The sequence below is a fragment of the Thalassophryne amazonica genome, chromosome 2 (genome assembly GCF_902500255.1).
Source record: "Thalassophryne amazonica chromosome 2, fThaAma1.1, whole genome shotgun sequence".
In the NCBI taxonomy this organism is placed as follows: Eukaryota; Metazoa; Chordata; class Actinopteri; order Batrachoidiformes; family Batrachoididae; genus Thalassophryne; species Thalassophryne amazonica.
Genome location: NC_047104.1, coordinates 71,126,060 through 71,145,351, shown reverse-complemented (window position 1 = coordinate 71,145,351; position 19,292 = coordinate 71,126,060). Strand labels below are relative to the sequence as shown.

Below are 19,292 nucleotides of genomic sequence, written 5' to 3'. Positions count from 1 at the left end.
TCCATTTCAAAATGAGCAAATAATTGCACAAAAACAATAAAGTTTATCAGTTTGAACATTGAATATCTTGTCTTTGTGGTGTATTCAATTAAATACTGGTTGAAGAGGATTTGCAAATCATTGTATTGTTTTTGTTTACATTTTACACAATGTCTCAACTTCACTGGAACTGGGGTTGTATGCAAGGTTACAACTTGTTAGGTGTATGCAAAGGAATTTCAAATTTGCACTGCCTTTCCATATGTCTATGTCTACATGCAATTATCCTCTTTACAAAATACAGTTGTGCTCAAAAGGTAAAATACCCTGGCATAATTTCTTTTGGCCATTTTTCATAGAATATGAATGATGATAAAAAAAACTTTTATTCAATCATGGTTAGTGGTTGGGTGAAGCCAGCTTTTGTCAAACTGTGTTTACTCCTTTTAAAATCATCATGACAACAGAAACTAACCAAATGACCCTGATCAAAAGTTTAATACACTGGTGATTTTGGCCTGATAACATGCACACAAGTTGCCACAAATGGGTTTGAATGGTTACAAAAAGTAACCATCCTCACCTGTGATCTGTTTGCTTGTAATCAGTATGTGAGTATAAAAGCTCTGTGAGTTTCTGGGCTCCTGACAGACCCTTGCATCTTTCATCCAGAGCTGCACTGACATTGCTTGTTTCTGAGTCATGGGGAAAGCAAAATAATTGTCAAAGAAAAGGTAACTAAACTGTCTAAAACAGGAAAGGGATATAAAAAGATATCCAAGGGACTGAGAATGACAATCAGCAGTATTCAAACTCTGATTAAGAACTGGAAAATGAGGGATTCTGTTGGAACCAAACCACGGTCAGGTAGACCAACGAAAAATTCAGCAAAACTGCCAGGAAAATTGTTCGGGATGCAAACAAAACAAAACAAAACACAAATAACTTCAGTTGAAATACAGGACTCTCTGAAAAAAAGTGGTGTGGCTGTTTCAAGATGAACAATAAGGAGGCACTTGAAGAAAAATGGGCTGCATGGCCGACTCGCTAGAACAAAGGCATTACTGTGCAAATGCCACAAGTATCCCACTTACAATACACCTAACAGCACAAAGAACGAAGTTATTTGGAGTGATGAGATCAAAACTGAACTTTTTGGCCACAACTATAAATGTTACATTTGGAGAGGAGCCAACAAGGCCAATTACACTCTTCCTAGAGGTGGATCACTGATGTTTTGGGGGTGTGTGAGCTACAAAGGCACAGGAACCTTGGTCAAAACTGATGGCAGGATGAATGCAGCATGTTATCAGAAAATACTGGAGGAAAATTTGCACTCATCAGCCCATTAAGCCACTCTGGCAGATTTCAAATGAGCAGTTCATGCAAGACAGCCCAGGAATTTACAGCAACTGGAGGCTTTTTGCCAAGACGAATGGACAACTTTATCATCAGAGAAAATAAAGAGCCTTGTCCACAGCTTCCACAAAAGACAGTAAGCTGCCATTGATGTTAAAGAGGGCGAAACACGGTATTAAGAACTGGGGTATGCAAACTTTTGATGAGGGTTATTTGGGTAGTTTCTGTTGTGATTTAAAAAGAGTAAACACAGTTGTTTGACAATAAATGGCATCACACAACCATTAACCACGAGTAAAAATAAAGTTTTTGTGTTAATACTGTGAGGGCATGTAAAGCTTTGAGCACAACTGTAAAGACATGGAAATACTTCAGCATAGTTTTATGTGTCCATCAAAATTGTGGTGAAACGTTTGAATGGGCCCCAAAAGATTTTGAGATTTCAAGGCAGTGGGTCACGACATTCTTAAGTTTGAGGATGGCTACATGAATGCACACTTCTGCAAATACCCAAAATGGTGAGTCTTTGGAAAATGTACAAAAAATAAAATATTCTGTACTTCAGCGTTTCCCATAATCCCCATGGCATCCCCCTGCACGTCCCAGAATGCACCGTGGTGCCAGCAGAGTTCCACCATCTCACAGTGCATGTAAACAATAGCAAAGTGAGGATGTGGATGGTGCTGATTTAGCGAGTTCACGGGTGATTATGATGATGATACGTTCTCCCAAGTTGAGAGGGTTATCTAGAGGAGGTGTAGCGCCTGTGATGAACTTCTGTTGTGACCCGATGTTGATTTATTGTCCGTACTTTATGAGATGTGTTTACACTGCGAGTGCTGAGCTCCTGACACGGAACTCTGCTGAAACAGACATCTTGCGTGAGTTACGGACTGCGAGACAGCGCAAGGTTCACAACTGCGAAACACCAAATAAAGGATTTCAAAGCCCTGTGGTTTCAATTGGTTCTTCAGATTCATCCTAAAATAAAATGGGATATATTCCAGAAAAAGTCTGACCATTTCATTAGGGGTGGCAAAATCAAGGCACCTCACGAAGAATGAATCTTTGTTTCCTATATAGGATTTCTTTTACTCACTGTGTGACTACTCAGCACATTTCAAAGCAAGCATTTGTAGTATCTCTTGCACACACACACACACACACACACACACACACACACACACACACACACACACACACAGTCCCCCTGCTTGCACTGCCTGTGTAAGTGTGGGCTCGTGTATACAGTTTCTGTGTTTAGATCATTACCACTCCAGTAAAGTAAAAAGGTAAAACATTTGTGAACCTCAGTGTGATACACAGGCACACAGCCACAGGCTGCGCTGCACTAATACACTTTGTATTTGTGTCAGAATAATTAAAACAGGAACACACATTGTAATAATGGCAACAGTTTGTTGAACTGCTCATTTGCTGACTTTCTTAAAACTGCAGAAAACATGAAACGACTGGTGGTAGATTTTAGGTGATCAACCATAAATAACAGCCTTGATGCTCTGCAAATAAGCTATTTGTATTCTTTTTTAGCTCTTTATTAAACAGAATATAAGATGCTTTCATTGGAGCGATCAGCTGAGCCTTCAATGTGCTTACAGAGGGTGAAGACATTTAAAAGCAGAGAGTTTCTGGAGCAGCACAAGAAGTGCTCCGTTGTGTAACAGTTTTGTTTATTTTTCAATTTTGAAGTAAAAACTGTGTCCATGGTACCTCTCTGGGAACCATCACCTTATTGTGGTGGAGAGGATTGTGTGCCGCAATGAACCTGAGAGCTGTGTTGTCCGAAGCTTTTGTGCCCCTGGTAGGGTCTCCCCTGGCAAATTGGTCTCAGGCCAGAGGCCAGACTAAGAATGGTTCACAAGACACCATGACAAAACGAGGCAGAGGAAACATGACCCAGCCCGGAGGAAGCGCGGGGCCCCCTTCTGGAGGCAGGTCTGGGTGTAGGGCCCGTCAGCGAGTGCCTGGTGGTTGGGCTGGCCACGGAGCCCGGTCGGGCACAGCCGAAAAGGCAAGGTGGACCTTCCATCTCCACCCTGTGGAGTTGTCACCACACTTGTAACCACTGATATCGGGTGCACTGTCCCATGGGTGGCAGTGTAAGTCGAGGGCCTCGGCGGACCAGACCTGGGTGGCAGGGGCTAGCTCTGGGGGTGTGGGACATCACCTCGGTGTGGGGGAAGGAGCCAAAGCTTGTGTAAGAGGTTGAGCGATACCAGTTAGATCTGGTGGGCCTCGCCTCCATGCACAGCCTTGGCTCCGGAACCACTCTCCTCGATAAGGGATGGACCTTACTCTTCTCTGGAGTTGCCCAGGGTGTGGGGATACACACAAGTCTCCGGCTGAGTGCCACAACATTGGAGTTTATCCCGGCAGATGAGAGGGGTGCCTCCTTGTGCCTTCGGGTGGTGGTGGTTGGGGACTCTGACTGGTGTTTGTGCGTATGCACTGAACGGCAGTTTGGACTATTCGGCCTTCTTTGGAGTCCTTGAATGGAATCTTGGATGGGGCTCTGGTGTGGGACTCCATTGTTCTGCTGGGGAACTTCAACGCACACGTGGGCAATGACAGAGACAGCTGGAGAGGCATGATTGGGAGGAACAGCCTCCCTGATCTAAACCCAAATGGTCATTTGTTATTGGACTTCTGTGCTAGTCACAGACTGTCCATAATGAACACCATGTTCGAACATAAGGATACTCATAAGTGTACATGGTACCAGAGCATCCTAGACCAAAGCTTGATGATTGATTTTGTGATCGTATCATCTGATCTGAGGCTGCATGTTTTGGACACTCGGGTGAAGAGAGGGGCAGAGCTGTCAACTGATCACCATCTAGTGGTGAGTTGTATCAGAGGATGGGGGGGGGGGGGGGGGGGGCTTTGGACAGACCTGGTAAGCCCTAACAGGTAGTGCGAGTGAACTGGGAATGCCTGGAGGAGCCCACTGTCTGACAGATCTTCAACTCACACCTCTGGCAGAGCTTTTCTAGAATCCCTGCGGAGGTTGGGGGGATTGAACCAGAATGGGCAATGTTCAAAGCTTCCATTGCTGAAACTGCAGCGGGGAGCTGTGGCCTGAAGGTCTCAGGTGTCTAAAGCGGCGACAACCCTCGAACACTGTGGTGGACACCGGTGGTCAGGGAAGCCATTTGACTGAAGATGGAGTCCTTCTGGGATACGTTATCTTGGAGGACTCTGGAGGCAGTTGCAAGGTACTGACAAGCCCGAAAGGCAGCAGCCTCTGCTGTGGGGGAGGCAAAGCAGCAGGTGTGGGAGGAGTTTGGAGCAACCATGGAGAAGGACTTTCTGTCGGCACCAAGGTGCTTATGGAGGAGTGTGAGGCACCTCAGGAGGGGAAAATGGGGAGCCATCCAAGCTGTCTACAGTAAGGATGGGACTCTGTTGACCTCAACTGAGGATGTAATCTGGCACTGGAAGGAACACTTTGAGGAAATCCTGCATCAGACCAGAGCGCTCTCTATAGTAGGGGCAGAGCTGGAAGCTGATGGAGGATTTTTTCAACAATTTCCTTGGTGGAAGTCACAGAGGTAGTCAAACAACTCCACAGTGGCAAAGCCCTGGGGGTTGATGAGATCTGTCCAGAAATGCTGAAGGCTCTGGGTGTGGAGGGATTGTCTTGGATGAGACGTCTCTTCAACATTGCGTTGAGGTCTGGGACAGTGCCTAAGGAGTGGCAAACTGGCGTGGTGGTCCCCATATTTAAAAAGGGGGACCAGAGAGTGTGTGGCAACTACAGGGGCATCACACTACTTAACTTCCCTGGTAAAGTCTACTCCAGGGTGCTGGAAAGGAGGGTTCAGCCGATAGTCGAACCTCTGATTTAAGAGGAACATTGCAGGTTCCATCCTGGTTGTGGAACAACCGACCAGCTCTTCACTCTCACAAGGATCCTGGAGGGTGCCTGGGAGTATGCCCATTCAGTCTACATGGGCTTTGTGGACTTGGAGAAGGCGTATAATCGGGTACCCGGGAGATACTGTGGGAGGTGCTGTGGAATTATGGAGTGAGAGGGTCCCTTCTCAGGGCCATTCAATCTCTGTACTTACAAAGCAAGAGCTGTGTTCGGGTGCTAGGCAGTAAGTCAGACTCATTTCCGGTGGGGGTTGGCCCCCGCCGGGGCTGCGCCTCGTCACCAATCCTGTTTGTATTTGTGATATTCATGGACAGGATATTGAGTAGTCGGGGGGGCGTTTCTAGTTTGGTGGGCTCAGGGTCTCATCACTGCTTTTTGCAGATAATGTGGTCCTGTTGGCTTCATGGGCCAGTGACCTCCAACACTCACTGGATCGGTTCACAGCCGAGTGTGAAGCTGCTGGGATGAGGATCAGCACCTCTCAATCTGAGGCCATGGTTCTCAGCAGGAAACCAATGGATTGCCTCCCCTGGGTAGGGAATACGGTCTTGCCCCAAGTGAAGGAGTTCAAGTACCTCAGGGTTTTGTTCATGAGTGAGGGGACAATGGAGCATGAGATTGGCTCAGGAGCATGAGAAACAGCGCAGAAGGGGCAGTGCTGCATTCGCTCTACCGTACTGTTGTGACGAAAACGGAGCTGAGCCAAAAGGTGAAGTTCTTGATCTACTGGTCAATCTTCGTTTCCTACTCTCATCTATGGTCATGAGGGTTGGGTCACGACCAAAAGAACTACATTGCAGGTACAGGTGGCTGAAATGGGCTTCCTTAGGAGGGTGGCCAGTGTCTCCCTTAGCAACAGGGTGAGAAGTTCGGTCATTGTTGGGGAGCTCAGAGTAGAGCTGCTGCTCCTTCATGTTGAAAGGAGCCAGCTGAGGTGGTTCGGGCATCTGGTAAGGATGCCTATGGTCATGAGGGTTGGGTCACGACCAATAGAACTACACTGCAGGTACAGGTGGCTGAAATGGGCTTCCTTAGGAGGGTGGCCAGTGTCTCCCTTAGCGATAGGGTGAGAAGTTCGGTCATCGTTGGGGAGCTCAGAGTAGAGCTGCTGCTGCTCCATGTTGAAAGGAGCCAGCTGAGGTGGTTCGGGCGTCTGGTAAGGATGCCTCCTGAGCGCCTTCCTAGTAGGGGTGGGTATTGGCAAAGAAGTCACGATTCAATTCGAATCACAATTCACATGCCACAATGCGAGTCTATCACGATGCATCACGATACTTGAATTATTCCGATGCATTGTGATATTTTCAACATACTTCAGTGAAAATGTAAAAAAAAAACACAGCCATTACCAGTGGCTGACTGGTTGTGTATGATCTGTATAGTGTCTTCAATTGATACATAACTCAGAGCAACTCAATTCATAACTGAATTTATTGAAACGACTTTGAAGGCAGTTGCCATTAAAACAAATATTACTGTTTCAACAAGTAGACACACTAATGACAAAAAGTGCATAGGATTTATAAAACTAAAACTAACAAAATAAGGATGATCAGTGCTGTTTACTTGGCCTCAGTCAGTGGTCCTTTAAACCAGTGAATTGAAAACATTCAAACGTCTGACATTTCCCCTTTTGGAGGTAGCTGCCATTATAACAATATCATTTCACAAACATAAGAGGACACACTGATGAGACAAAAAAGTGCATAGGATTTATAAAACTATAAAAAATTTCAAAAAAATAAATAAAGACTGTAAACATCCACTGCATTGAAATGCATCAATTGCATGTGTCCAGTGTCCACTCAAAAAACAAATGAACAAGTGGTAATATGAGCAGATAGAATGGCATTCCTAGTGCTTTTTTAAGTTTTTGTTGAGGAATAGAAGCTGGTCCAGGTGATCAGGGGAAATTACACTCCTTTTGGCAGTGATTATGTCCCCAGCGGTAGAGAAAACTCTCTACGAGGGGACACTAGTACCTGGAAAACACAGGTGTTTTTTTGCTACTCGTGAAAGGAAAGGATACTGGCTCTCATGTTCTTTCCACCAGTCAAGTGGATTGTCACCAAGTACCAGGGGTGCTTCCTCCTTGTATCTTGCCATCTCATCTTTTGCCTGGTCCTCAGCAGTTTTCAATTTCTTTGCAGCACCTGCAGTATGGGAGGACAAGGCAATAATCAAAATAAAAAATATATATACTATATTACTCAGTACATTAAATTATCATCATCATCATCATCATAATATTATTTGTTACATTACATTATATTTAAATGCCATATGCATGTATAGTTTGTGGAGCATCCTCAAATTAGGAAACAAGACACTCACTTAGAATATTTCTTTCAGCATGTTGTGGTAACATATTTTTAAACTAACCTGCTGCATACGTCTGTCCAAGTAGGTCAGCTAGAGAACAGCGTTTGGATGTTTTTGATGAACATATAGCAGACATGTCTTCATGGTCAGGGTTTTGGCTGCCATCCTTCACTGATTCTGCCTGAAGTCCACTTGTGCTTTGTTGGAAAACAGTAAATCAACACAATCTTCAGAATTGTGAATGATTTTATCTTGCACAATAACATTTCCAATGACAACTGCATTTACCTACGATAGATTTATTTATTCATGAATTTAGTTATAAATATTTATTTATTACTTATTTATGCTTTTTAAACTGTGAAGATATGAATTTATATTTTATATTTTTAAAATAAATTTTAACTGTATTGCTGTTAATGTTACCTGTAATGCCCACTTGGTCCTGGCAGCTTCTGCAGTTACTCCATTGTAGACATCTTCCCTCTCGTTCTCGGAAAGGAAAGGTAAGGCCTTAAAACCGAGATCAAGAGCCGAGGCTTTATACAGAGCGTTTAAGTATCTCTTGATAAGATCCTGGCACATTGTGGTTTTAAGTTCCCTTGTCAAGATGGAATCACTTGGATTGTCTTGGAGCTCATGGACGAGTTGGGAATGGAGTGGCGCTACAATAGATAGCGTTGGACTGGCCTCCTCTGATATTGCGAGTGTAGCTACTTTCATAGGTTTCATGACAGTGACAACCTCCTCAGCAGTTGTTATGTCAGACTCGGTGAGTGTGCAGATTTCAAGTGACAAAGTGACAAAGTTTTTTATTTGGCACACAAAATATTCAAATAGAAAAAAATGAACAACTCCACAAACGCATAAACAAAACTAGTGAGTCCGAAAGGGTGTGGGCTGAAGCAAAGCTTATTAGCGCCCACCCCTGCTAGTACAAGTCCATCAATTCTAATCAGTCATATTTACATAAATACAAATTCACTACTACATGTCGACACAAAGACATACACATCAATATACTATTCACTTATAATTATATTTATATAGTCCCAGATCACAAGAAAGTCAAATCAAGGCACTTTAAGCAAGTAAGGACTAACCTTACCAACCAACCCCCAGAGCAAGCACTAGGCAACTGTGGTGAGGAAAAACTCCCTATAAGGAAGAAACCTCAAGCAGACCAGGCTCTTGGGGGTGACCCTCTGCTTGGGCTGTGCCATATATCCCTATATACATACGTATATACTTTACATACATAAATATATACATATATATATACATACATACATATACATGGTCACTTATATACATATACACCTACCCATATCTATATATCTACATACGCATATACATACCCACACATTCAAATATACAATAAATCTCACTTATAAATTGAAGATTCCCTATAAATCAAATTATATTTGCTTCTTTATGATACTTAGACATGATGTTCTTTTTGAGTAGGTTCTTAAATCTTACTAAGGTACCACTCAATCTAACCTCTGTTGAACATTCGTTCCATTTCTTCACCCCAACCCTTTACATTTGTTCTTACTGGTGGTTTCATAAAAATTGCACAACCTCTTAAACTATATCTGGATTCCCTCAATCTGAACAGACTCTGGACATGTCTCGGTAAGGCTTGGTTTTTCGCTAGAAACAAAGTTTGAATTGTAATGTAATCAACCAAATCTATGAATTTTAATAAATTTAAAGACACAAATAGAGAATGAGTTGGTACACAATAATGTTTATTGCAGATGATTCGTATGGCTCGTTTTTGCAAAAGGAATATTGGATTGGTGTTTGATTTGTAAGTGTTTCCCCATGACTCAACACAATATGTTATATATGGTACCATCAGAGAATGATATAAAGTAAGTAACCCTTCTTGTGGCAGTACGTCTTTGGCTTTATACAAAATGGCTATAGTTTTTGACAATTTGATTTCACATAATTTATATGTGGTTTCCAGCTAAGTTTATTATCAATTATAACACCTAAAAATGTATTCTCTCTTACTAACTCAATTTCCTTATTGTTTATAGTTAAATTTTTACATTTGGGTGCCTGTTTATTTCCAAATATAATACATTTGGTTTTCCCAAGGTTGAGTGACAATTTATTAGCGTCAAACCAAACCTTAAATTTTTCCAGTTCTTTCTCCACTATGTCCAGAAGCTGTTCAAGATTTTCACCACTATAGAACATAGTTGTATCATCTGCAAAAAGTACACATCTCAGTGAACTCGACGCCCAACTTATATTATTTATATAGATTATAAACACAAAGGACCCAGCACTGAGCCCTGCGGCACCCCACGTGACTTCCCTGAGTTCAGAATTTGTATTATTGAATTGAACATGCTGAAATCTGCCTTGTAAATAACTAGTTATCCATTCATATGCCAGACCTCTGATTCCATATTTCTGCAGTTTAGTTAATAGTATTCCATGGTTAATTGTGTCAAACGCTTTCTGTAAATCAAAAAAAAAAAAAAAACACCTACTGTATATTGTTTATTGTCAATTGCAGTTGCTATACTTTCCACAAAGTCCATCAAAGCCTGTGATGTAGTTCGAGACCTTCTGAATCCATATTGTTCTTCACAAATGATGTTATGCTTCAGTAAATAATCATTTAATCTTTTAGCAAATATTTTTTCTAAAATTTTGGAAAATTGTGGAAGGAGTGATATAGGTCTATAATTAGAAAATGTGTGTTTGTCACCAGTTTTAAACAGAGGAATTACTTTGGCTATTTTCATTTGAGAAGGAAATTTACCAGTACTTAGTGACATATTGCAAATGTAATTGAACGGTTTTACTATACAATCAATAACTTTTTTAATAAAGCCATGTCCAAATTATTAAAATCAGTCGATTTCTTACTTTTTGAACCATGAACCAGATCAAGTATTTCCCTTTCGTGAGTACCACCAATGAACACTGAAACATTTGTATTTGTATTTCCTTCTCAGACTTGCGTATTTTGGCAGACAGGAGCGCAGCGTGGATGGCAGGCTGTTGCTCTAAAAAGTGCTCCAGCATGTCGTGCGCGCTGTTCCAGCGAGTGGCGACATCGGTAATCAATTTGTGGCGAGGGAGGTTCAGCAAAGTTTGCTTCTCACTCAGTACGTGGGATGCAACAGTGCTGCGTCTGAAAAAAGTTGTCACCCATCTTACTCTCCCTAGCAATCTAGTGACAGTGGGGAGTTTCAAGGCACGCTGGGATGCCAAATTCAGTGTGTGAGCAAAACACCTGAAACGTGGCAATTCGGCCAGCTGTGCAGCGATGGTCATATTCGATGCGTTGTCCGTTACTATTGCAGGGTCTTTGTTAGTTAACTCCCATTCTTCCAGTGCCGCTCTCAGCACCTGGGCAATGTTGGTGCCGGTGTGGGACTCAAACAAAGCCCTGGTTTGCAACACATGGGAAACTAATTCCCAGCCCTCGTCAATGTGGTGTGATGTTATGGTGAGGTATGACTTCATGGCTCTCGAAGTCCACCCATCGCATGTTAGGGCAACACTTTCTGCGAAGGCAAGGGATTTTTTAACTTGTAGCTTCATACATCTGTGGGACCATTACTTCTGTGAATTGTTTTCGGCTCGGGATCACATAGCGAGGCTCGAGTGTGCTTATCATTTTTTTGAACCCACTGTTCTCTACCACGCTGTACGGCCGTAAATCCTGGCAAATAAACTCAGCAATCGACTCGGTGATTTTCTTGGCACGTGTAGATAAAGGGGCTAGTTTGCAATCAAAGGTTGTTTGTCTTATCATCGGTTGCGGTGCTGGCTGCTCTTGCTGTTTTTCTGGATGGTGCCTCCGCATGTGTGCCTTTAAGTTTGTTGTGTTCCCACAGTATTTCATTGCCGTGTTACAGTGTCTGCAAAGTGCGTTTGTCATGTCGATTTCTTGTTTACCTTCTTTGTTTTTGAAGCCAAAATGCGCCCAAAAATCAGATTTAAAATTTGAGGGAAGCGGTGGGATTTTCTTTGTTTCTTCCATGTTGTTTTTAAGAGATGCGTCGCAGTATCCCGCAGCCGGAAATGCTGTTGGCATGAAGGCAGCGGGCGTCAACACCTCCATGGCGACATCTACTGGACTTGAAGTTGTATTCCACTTGTTTTTGGCTTCTTATGGCCTCAGACAGTGGACTCATTTCTGTGCTTGTTCTGTTAGACCTCAGTGCTGCTTTTGATACTGTTGACCATAAAATTTTATTACAGAGATTAGAGCATGCCATGGGTATTAAAGGCACTGCGTTGCGGTGGTTTTAATCATATTTATCTAATAGATTACAATTTGTTCATGTAAATGGGGAATCTTCTTCACAGACTAAGGTTAATTATGGAGTTCCACAAGGTTCTGTGCTAGGACCAATTTTATTCACTTTATACATGTTTCCCTTAGGCAGTATTATTAGACGGCATTGCTTAAATTTTCATTGTTACACAGATGATACCCAGCTTTATCTATCCATGAAGCCAGAGGACACACACCAATTAGCTAAACTGCAGGATTGTCTTACAGACATAAAGACATGGATGACCTCTAATTTCCTGCTTTTAAACTCAGATAAATCTGAAGTTATTGTACTTGGCCCCACAAATCTTAGAAACATGGTGTCTAACCAGATCCTTACTCTGGATGGCATTACCCTGACCTCTAGTAATACTGTGAGAAATCTTGGAGTCATTTTTGATCAGGATATGTCATTCAATGCGCATATTAAACAAATATGTAGGACTGCTTTTTTGCATTTGCGCAATATCTCTAAAATTAGAAAGGTCTTGTCTCAGAGTGATGCTGAAAAACTAATTCATGCATTTATTTCCTCTAGGCTGGACTATTGTAATTCTTTATTATCAGGTTGTCCTAAAAGTTCCCTGAAAAGCCTTCAGTTAATTCAAAATGCTGCAGCTAGAGTACTGACAGGGACTAGAAGGAGAGAGCATATCTCACCCATATTGGCCTCTCTTCATTGGCTTCCTGCTAATTCTAGAATAGAATTTAAAATTCTTCTTCTTACTTATAAGGTTTTGAATAATCAGGTCCCATCTTATCTTAGGGACCTCACAGTACCATATCACCCCAATAGAGCGCTTCGCTCTCAGACTGCAGGCTTACTTGTAGTTCCTAGGGTTTGTAAGAGTAGAATGGGAGGCAGAGCCTTCAGCTTTCAGGCTCCTCTCCCGTGGAACCAGCTCCCAATTCAGATCAGGGAGACAGACACCCTCTCTACTTTTAAGATTAGGCTTAAAACTTTCCTTTTTGCTAAAGCTTATAGTTAGGGCTGGATCGGGTGACCCTGAACCATCCCTTAGTTATGCTGCTATAGACTTAGACTGCTGGGGGGTTCCCATGATGCACTGAGTGTTTCTTTCTCTTTTTGCTCTGTATGCACCACTCTGCATTTAATCATTAGTGATTGATCTCTGCTCCCCTCCACAGCATGTCTTTTTCCTGGTTCTCTCCCTCAGCCCCAACCAGTCCCAGCAGAAGACTGCCCCTCCCTGAGCCTGGTTCTGCTGGAGGTTTCTTCCTGTTAAAAGGGAGTTTTTCCTTCCCATTGTTGCCAAGTGCTTGCTCACAGGGGGTCGTTTTGACCGTTGGGGTTTTTCCGTAATTATTGTATGGCCTTGCCTTACAATATAAAGCACCTTGGGGCAACTGTTTGTTGTGATTTGGCGCTATATAAATAAAATTGATTTGATGTTGGCCAACCATTCATACAATTTTATTTATTCATTTTTTTAATTAATAATCGATACTTGGCATCAAGAATCGATGCAGTAGATCGCGAACATTAGTATCGCGATGCATCGTCATGACGATTATTTTGCACACCCCTACTTCCTAGGGAGGTGTTCCAGACATGTACACCTGGGAGAAGACCCCAGGGAAGCCCCAGGACTAGGTGGAGAGATGATATCTCCACACTGGTCTGGGAACGCCTTGGGATCCCCTAATCAGAGGTGGTCAATGTGGCACGGGAGAGGGAAGTCTGGGGTCCCTTGTTACAGCTGTTGCCCCTGCGACCTGATCTCGGATAAGCAGTTGAAGATGAGTAAGTGAGTAAAACTGTGTTCTGATGTAGTCAGTACTTGTCGCTACATTCTTCTTCTTCTGCGGTGTGCTGCATACTGTCCACAAACAGGTAGTTTTTCCTGTTTCACCATACAAAGCTCTGCACATGCACCACACGCTGTCTTGTCTCCCTCAGAGTTTGGAGAAGAGTGGCTGTATGGCAATGTACTTCAGTAAAAGAGGACATTACCATCTCAGAAATGACTAATAAAAGTAGAAGGTGGGAGGTGATGGTCTAGTTGTTAAGCGTTAGGCTTAAGACCAGGGGATCCTCGGTTTAAACCCCAGCCTGACCAGACAATCACTAAGGGCCCTTGGGCAAGGTACTTAATCCCCAGTTGCTCCCGGTGTGTAGTGAGCACCTTGCATGGCAGCACCCTGACATCGCTGTGTGAGTGTGTTTCTGTGAATGGGTGAATGTGAGGCATAATTGTAAAGCACTTTGTGTGTCTGATGCAGATGAAAAAGTGCTATATAAATGCAGTGCATTCAGTGTGATAAGTGTTCATTAACTGCGGACAGCAGCTGTGTTCCTATGGAGCTAAATCAAGGTCAAAAGTTTTGTATTCTGAAAATAAAAAAGATTGAAAAAATAAATTTTGAAACTGAAAATTCAATGTTTGTTCTTGAATTTTATAATCATTTGAAAAGTATTATCAAAATAAAATAAGCGTAAGATATATATTTTTCAGTTTAAATAAATTTTTGATTCTGCTCTAATTTTTTTGATCAAATAATTTTTTTTCACTCATTTATTTTTTTCACCTTCAGATCTTTTTTTCACTTTCAGATCTTATTTTTTCAGTTTCAAACTTTTGGCCCCGTTCTGGCGTGGGAGGGCGTGGCTTCAATTGAGAGGGCGTGGAAATGTGAGTGACAGGAGAGAAATCAGTCCTCACATGATGTTGCTTTCAGGAAACGTGGGTAATTTGATAGATAATGACTCTGCTCCCGTCTCCATCATTTATTTACTACGCGGCTGGCGCGTGAAAGAAAATAGAGAGAATAAAAGCTTATTAAGAGGCTTTAAACCCTCGAGATAAAGCTGTTTATTGTGACTGATGTGTAGCAGTTGGTAAACGGTAAGAACAAACATTGAATTTTCAGTTTCAAAATTTAGTTTTTCAATCTTTTTTATTTTCAGATTACAAAACTTTTGGCCTTGATTTAGCTCCATATGTTCCTACCCCCACAATTAATGATGAAACTAATGATTAATGACACCACAACCACAACCAAAACCAGCTGCAGGTGAAAACAGCCTTTTTGATCAAAGTAATGAACACAGTTGATCAAAATAAATAAATAAAATGAATTTAAAAATAAAAATCAAAGACTGTGACAATGTTCAAACCTTCACAAAGGCTGAGAATGTGTCACAGTAGTGAACAGGATTATACTTCAGAAGGAGTATAAAATATAGGGAGCAGCCCGAACCTGATGTGAGAATTTTGTCAAGCATCTTCTTGACAAGGCAGCAACAAGACATGGTGGGACGCAGACATGAAATTTATGCCAGTTATACACAAAAATATGCAGAACAAAATTCAGTGAAGGCAAAAAGCTACTAAAAAAAAAAGCACAATTACGATGCAGTGCACATCCTTCAGAAAAGTAACTAACTAAATAACTAAAAAGGTAGAGGCATTTTTAATCCACCCTAATCAATGAGACTGGAACACACAACAGCTTCAATAAAACAAAACACACTGCACCTGTCTGAGCAGATTACTGATCACTGCACACTAAAAAGAGAAACTTGCCATTTTTAATTTCACAGTTTATCACTGACTGCAGAGACAGACATACACAAATAATAACCAAAGTAATTAGATGTGTGCAGCTGCTATGCTAATGACATGTGTTAAGCATATGGCAGTGTGAGATTACGCTATCTCTCGGTGTGGAAGAGTGTGTGCCTGCCCGGGAGACACAGACACAGAGACCGAGCCCGACAGAGGTGGTGAATGCCTGCATGTGTCTCCGCTGACAGCATGTGAATGTGCCTGGCATGCTAATTAGCTGAAGCCTGCGATGATCTGCCCGGGACGACAACAGTGCTGCAGAGACGCTGCAGGATGCGTCAGTGTTTGATGTCCTTGCTGATATCTCTGTTTAGCGGCAGCAAGTCATTAATGTGCTGAAATTAGGGGTTCAAATTCTCAATTTACAAGTGTTTATCTCAGTGTTCTGCTCTTCAAAGATTTTTTTTAATCTGTCTCTCTTTCAACGGTCTTGTTCTCTTTGTATGATGAAGACTTAAGGCAGATGAACAGTTTACTCCCTTCCTGGGATCTGGCTGACATTTAGCCTGAGGGCAATGCAGCAGGTACTACATCCTAGTAGTCCAAGCTGTTTATTTGCTTTAGGTGCTCTGAGTCTGTGCTTTTGAGTGGTTCAATATGTTTGGTCACTGGGCCTTTTCCACCCACAGCTGCTGACTGGTTATGTTTGTTACAAGTCTTTCTGGAAACCACTTGATGCTGTCATTTTTCCAGCTGATGGTAACTGTGACCACAAATTAAGAATGTGCACACTTTAAATGTAATCACCCCAAATGAGCAAAGGAGTAAAAAAAAAAAAAAAAAGATTCATGTGGGTGTAAATTTAACAAGCCTGGAAATGTTTTAGTCAGAGAACTAACAAAGCTTTCAGGTACTTCTGCTAACATACAAAAAACCAACAACCAGTGTAAGGAGTTTTGCATGCTACACAAAACCAATATGTACATTTTATTATCAACAAACTCAGAAATACATGATAAACTGCCTGTGGTTTTGTTTTTTCTCAATGAATCAGCTCAATGATTTAACTAGTAAAGATGATGTTGACGGGCCAGCACTGTGGATTAGTGGTTAGCACAGTTGCCTCACAGCAAGAAGGTCATGGGATTGATTCCCACCCGTGGCCTTTCTGTATGGAGTTTGCATGTTCTCCCCGTGTTTGCGTGGGTTCCCTCCGGGTGCTCCAGCTTCCTCACACATCCAAAAGACATGCAGGTGGATTGGAAACTTTAAATTGTCCGTAGGTGTGCCTGTGGGTGTGACTGTGTTTGTTTGTCTGTTTGTGGCCCTGCGACAGACTGGCGTCCTGTCCAGGATGTACACCACCTAATGTCCTATGACTGCTGGGATAGTCCCCCCACACGATCCTTAATTGGAGTAAGCTGTTGAAGACGAGTGAATGAGTGAGATGGTGTGGACATTGTGGGCTTCATTTATTGTACTTTGTCATGTGTTACAGCAGCAACTTCAGACTAGGGCTGCAGCTATCGATTATTGTAGTAATCGAGTATTCTATCGATTATTCTGGCGATTAATCGAGTAATCGGATAAAAAGTACTTTTGCGTTTTAAAACATTAACAGTCCAGGGCTCTCCCTAAGTCATGGCACAGTGTCACTGTGTCACCACGGAGACTGTCAAATTTAGTGTATCCCTTTGTGTTTTTCTGGGTAATTTTTTTTTCACATCTTTACAAGTTTTGGATCTTTCCTGGTGTCAGGAGCTCAGTCAAAGTCTAGACATTTTGCTGAAATGGTGATGGGATGTGGCTTTCTGTTTTTGTTTTCCCCAACTTGTAAAATTTAACCATTTTTATTCATTTATTTATTTATTAAGGTGGTGGACTGGGTCCCTGCATGAATTTATTTTTAACACTCCCTCTGCGATTCAGCCAATGCATTTCATTTTCTGTTGGAGGTTGAACATGCAGCCTCGCAGTCACTGCTTTATGTATTATTATTATTTTATTTGAGTTCCCGTGTTTGTGAAGCATTGTGTGTTGCCCAAAAAAAGCGAAAATTAAAAAGCGAAACACTCATTGCGAGTCACACATAAAGTGCGGACTTCTTCCAGAGACTGTGGCCGGGACGGAGCTGTGTGAGGGCAGTGCTGAGCTGCTCACACCGGGCAGAGAGAGACAGCAGCTGTACGCCGCGCGAAGACCGGCCAGCGGACGAAACTGTTTAAAAAAAAAAAACAAAAAAAAACACTGCTTTGCTTTAAATGCACAGTAAGCTATTTCAGATGATCAGCGTGGACCGTCTTTTTCCTAAAAGGCTTTATTTCACTCTGTTTGTCACGCTGGAAAGCTGTAGCTTTTGTGCTAATTTGATTAGCGCTTGCTCTACTTCTTCTTCTGTTTTTCTGGGGCATTACAGCGCCACACACAGGCCTGGCATATGTACTACAACGTTAAACGAAGCTTCGAGGCACAGGATTTGCCTCAAACATTTTTTGTAATCAAATTATTCAAATTACTCGACTAATGGTTTCAGCCCTACTTCAGACATGCAGTGTTTGTAAATGACTTACTGATTAAATGGGTTGATCAAATATTTAAATGTGTTTTTATATTAAAAGAGGACGGCAACAGCTCAGTTGGTACAGCAAGCTGCCTTATGACCAAAGGGTCAGCGGTTCGAATCCGGCTCCCAACCAGTCAAAATATTATGCATATTGCTGTTGTGTCCTTGGGCAAGACACTTAATAAATTAAAAAAAAAAAATTACTTAACCCACCTTGCCTGTGTATGAATGAGGTGGTGGTCAGAGGGGCCATAGGTGTAGAATGGCAGCCACACTTCTGTCAGTTTGCCGCAGGGCATCTGTGGCTACACTAGTAGCTTACCACCATCAATGTGTGAATGTGCGAGTGAATGAATAATACAACTTGTAAAAGTGTTTTGGGTGTTTTGAAATGCACTGTCATTATTATTATCATTATTATTATTATTAAAAGGTCTTTGCTATACAACTGCGAGAGGCGGGGTGTACCCTGGACATGAGGCCAGTCTACAGCAGGGTCACATATCAAGTAGAGAGAGAAACTCCTTCACACACACACACACACACACACACACACACACACACACACACACACACACACACACACACACACACACACACACACACACACACACACACACACACACACACACACACACACACACACACACTTTAAAGTTTACAGTTAAATTAACCTGCATGTCTTTGCAAGTGGGAAGAAGCAGACTCACCCGTAGCAAACCCACGTGAACACTGGGAGAACATGTAAGTACAAGTAAGTTCCTTTGGTTTCTCCCTTTTTTTCTTTAAACTCTGGGTCACTATAACATATCTAAGATGGATCTTCATGTTGATTTGGCACAGGTTTTATGCCAAATGCCTTTCCTGATGCAGTGCCACACTATATGGAGAATGGGAAAGGGTAGCCTTGAACTGGGAAACAAGTGCACTTGGGGGGGATGAGAAAAGAACAAAAATCTTGGGCCCAGCCGGTTGAGCAACAGTATATAATGGAGGGACAAAACCCCTATCCTGACCTCTTCCTTCAGTCTCCTTCTGGTCCTCCACCAGACATTCATAGTAGTTTCAAATTTTCTTTCCTTTTGATTTGCCCTCTCATCTCTTTTTTCCTCTCCCATTCTCAAACAATCACTGCTTTCCACCCCTTTCTTGGCTTACTTTGTTTTCCTTCTACTTTGTCATTCTGCAGTTTCCATGTTGTGGGCGATGCCTTCATCACAGAATATAAAGTCACCCTGAAGTTGAAATTCCCCGAACGCAATATTCAAATTGGATTCAATTTCTGATGCGAGATCAGATAGGAGGGTGTGTTCAGCTTTCACAGGT

The 19,292-nt window shown here is 42.2% G+C and overlaps 1 protein-coding gene across 1 annotated transcript in view; it reads right to left on the bottom strand.

Moving 5' to 3' along the window:
- The window catches only part of galnt2 (UDP-N-acetyl-alpha-D-galactosamine:polypeptide N-acetylgalactosaminyltransferase 2), a 233,169-nt gene that overhangs the window by 63,571 nt on the left and 150,306 nt on the right, over positions 1 to 19,292 (bottom strand). The window lies entirely within an intron of this gene.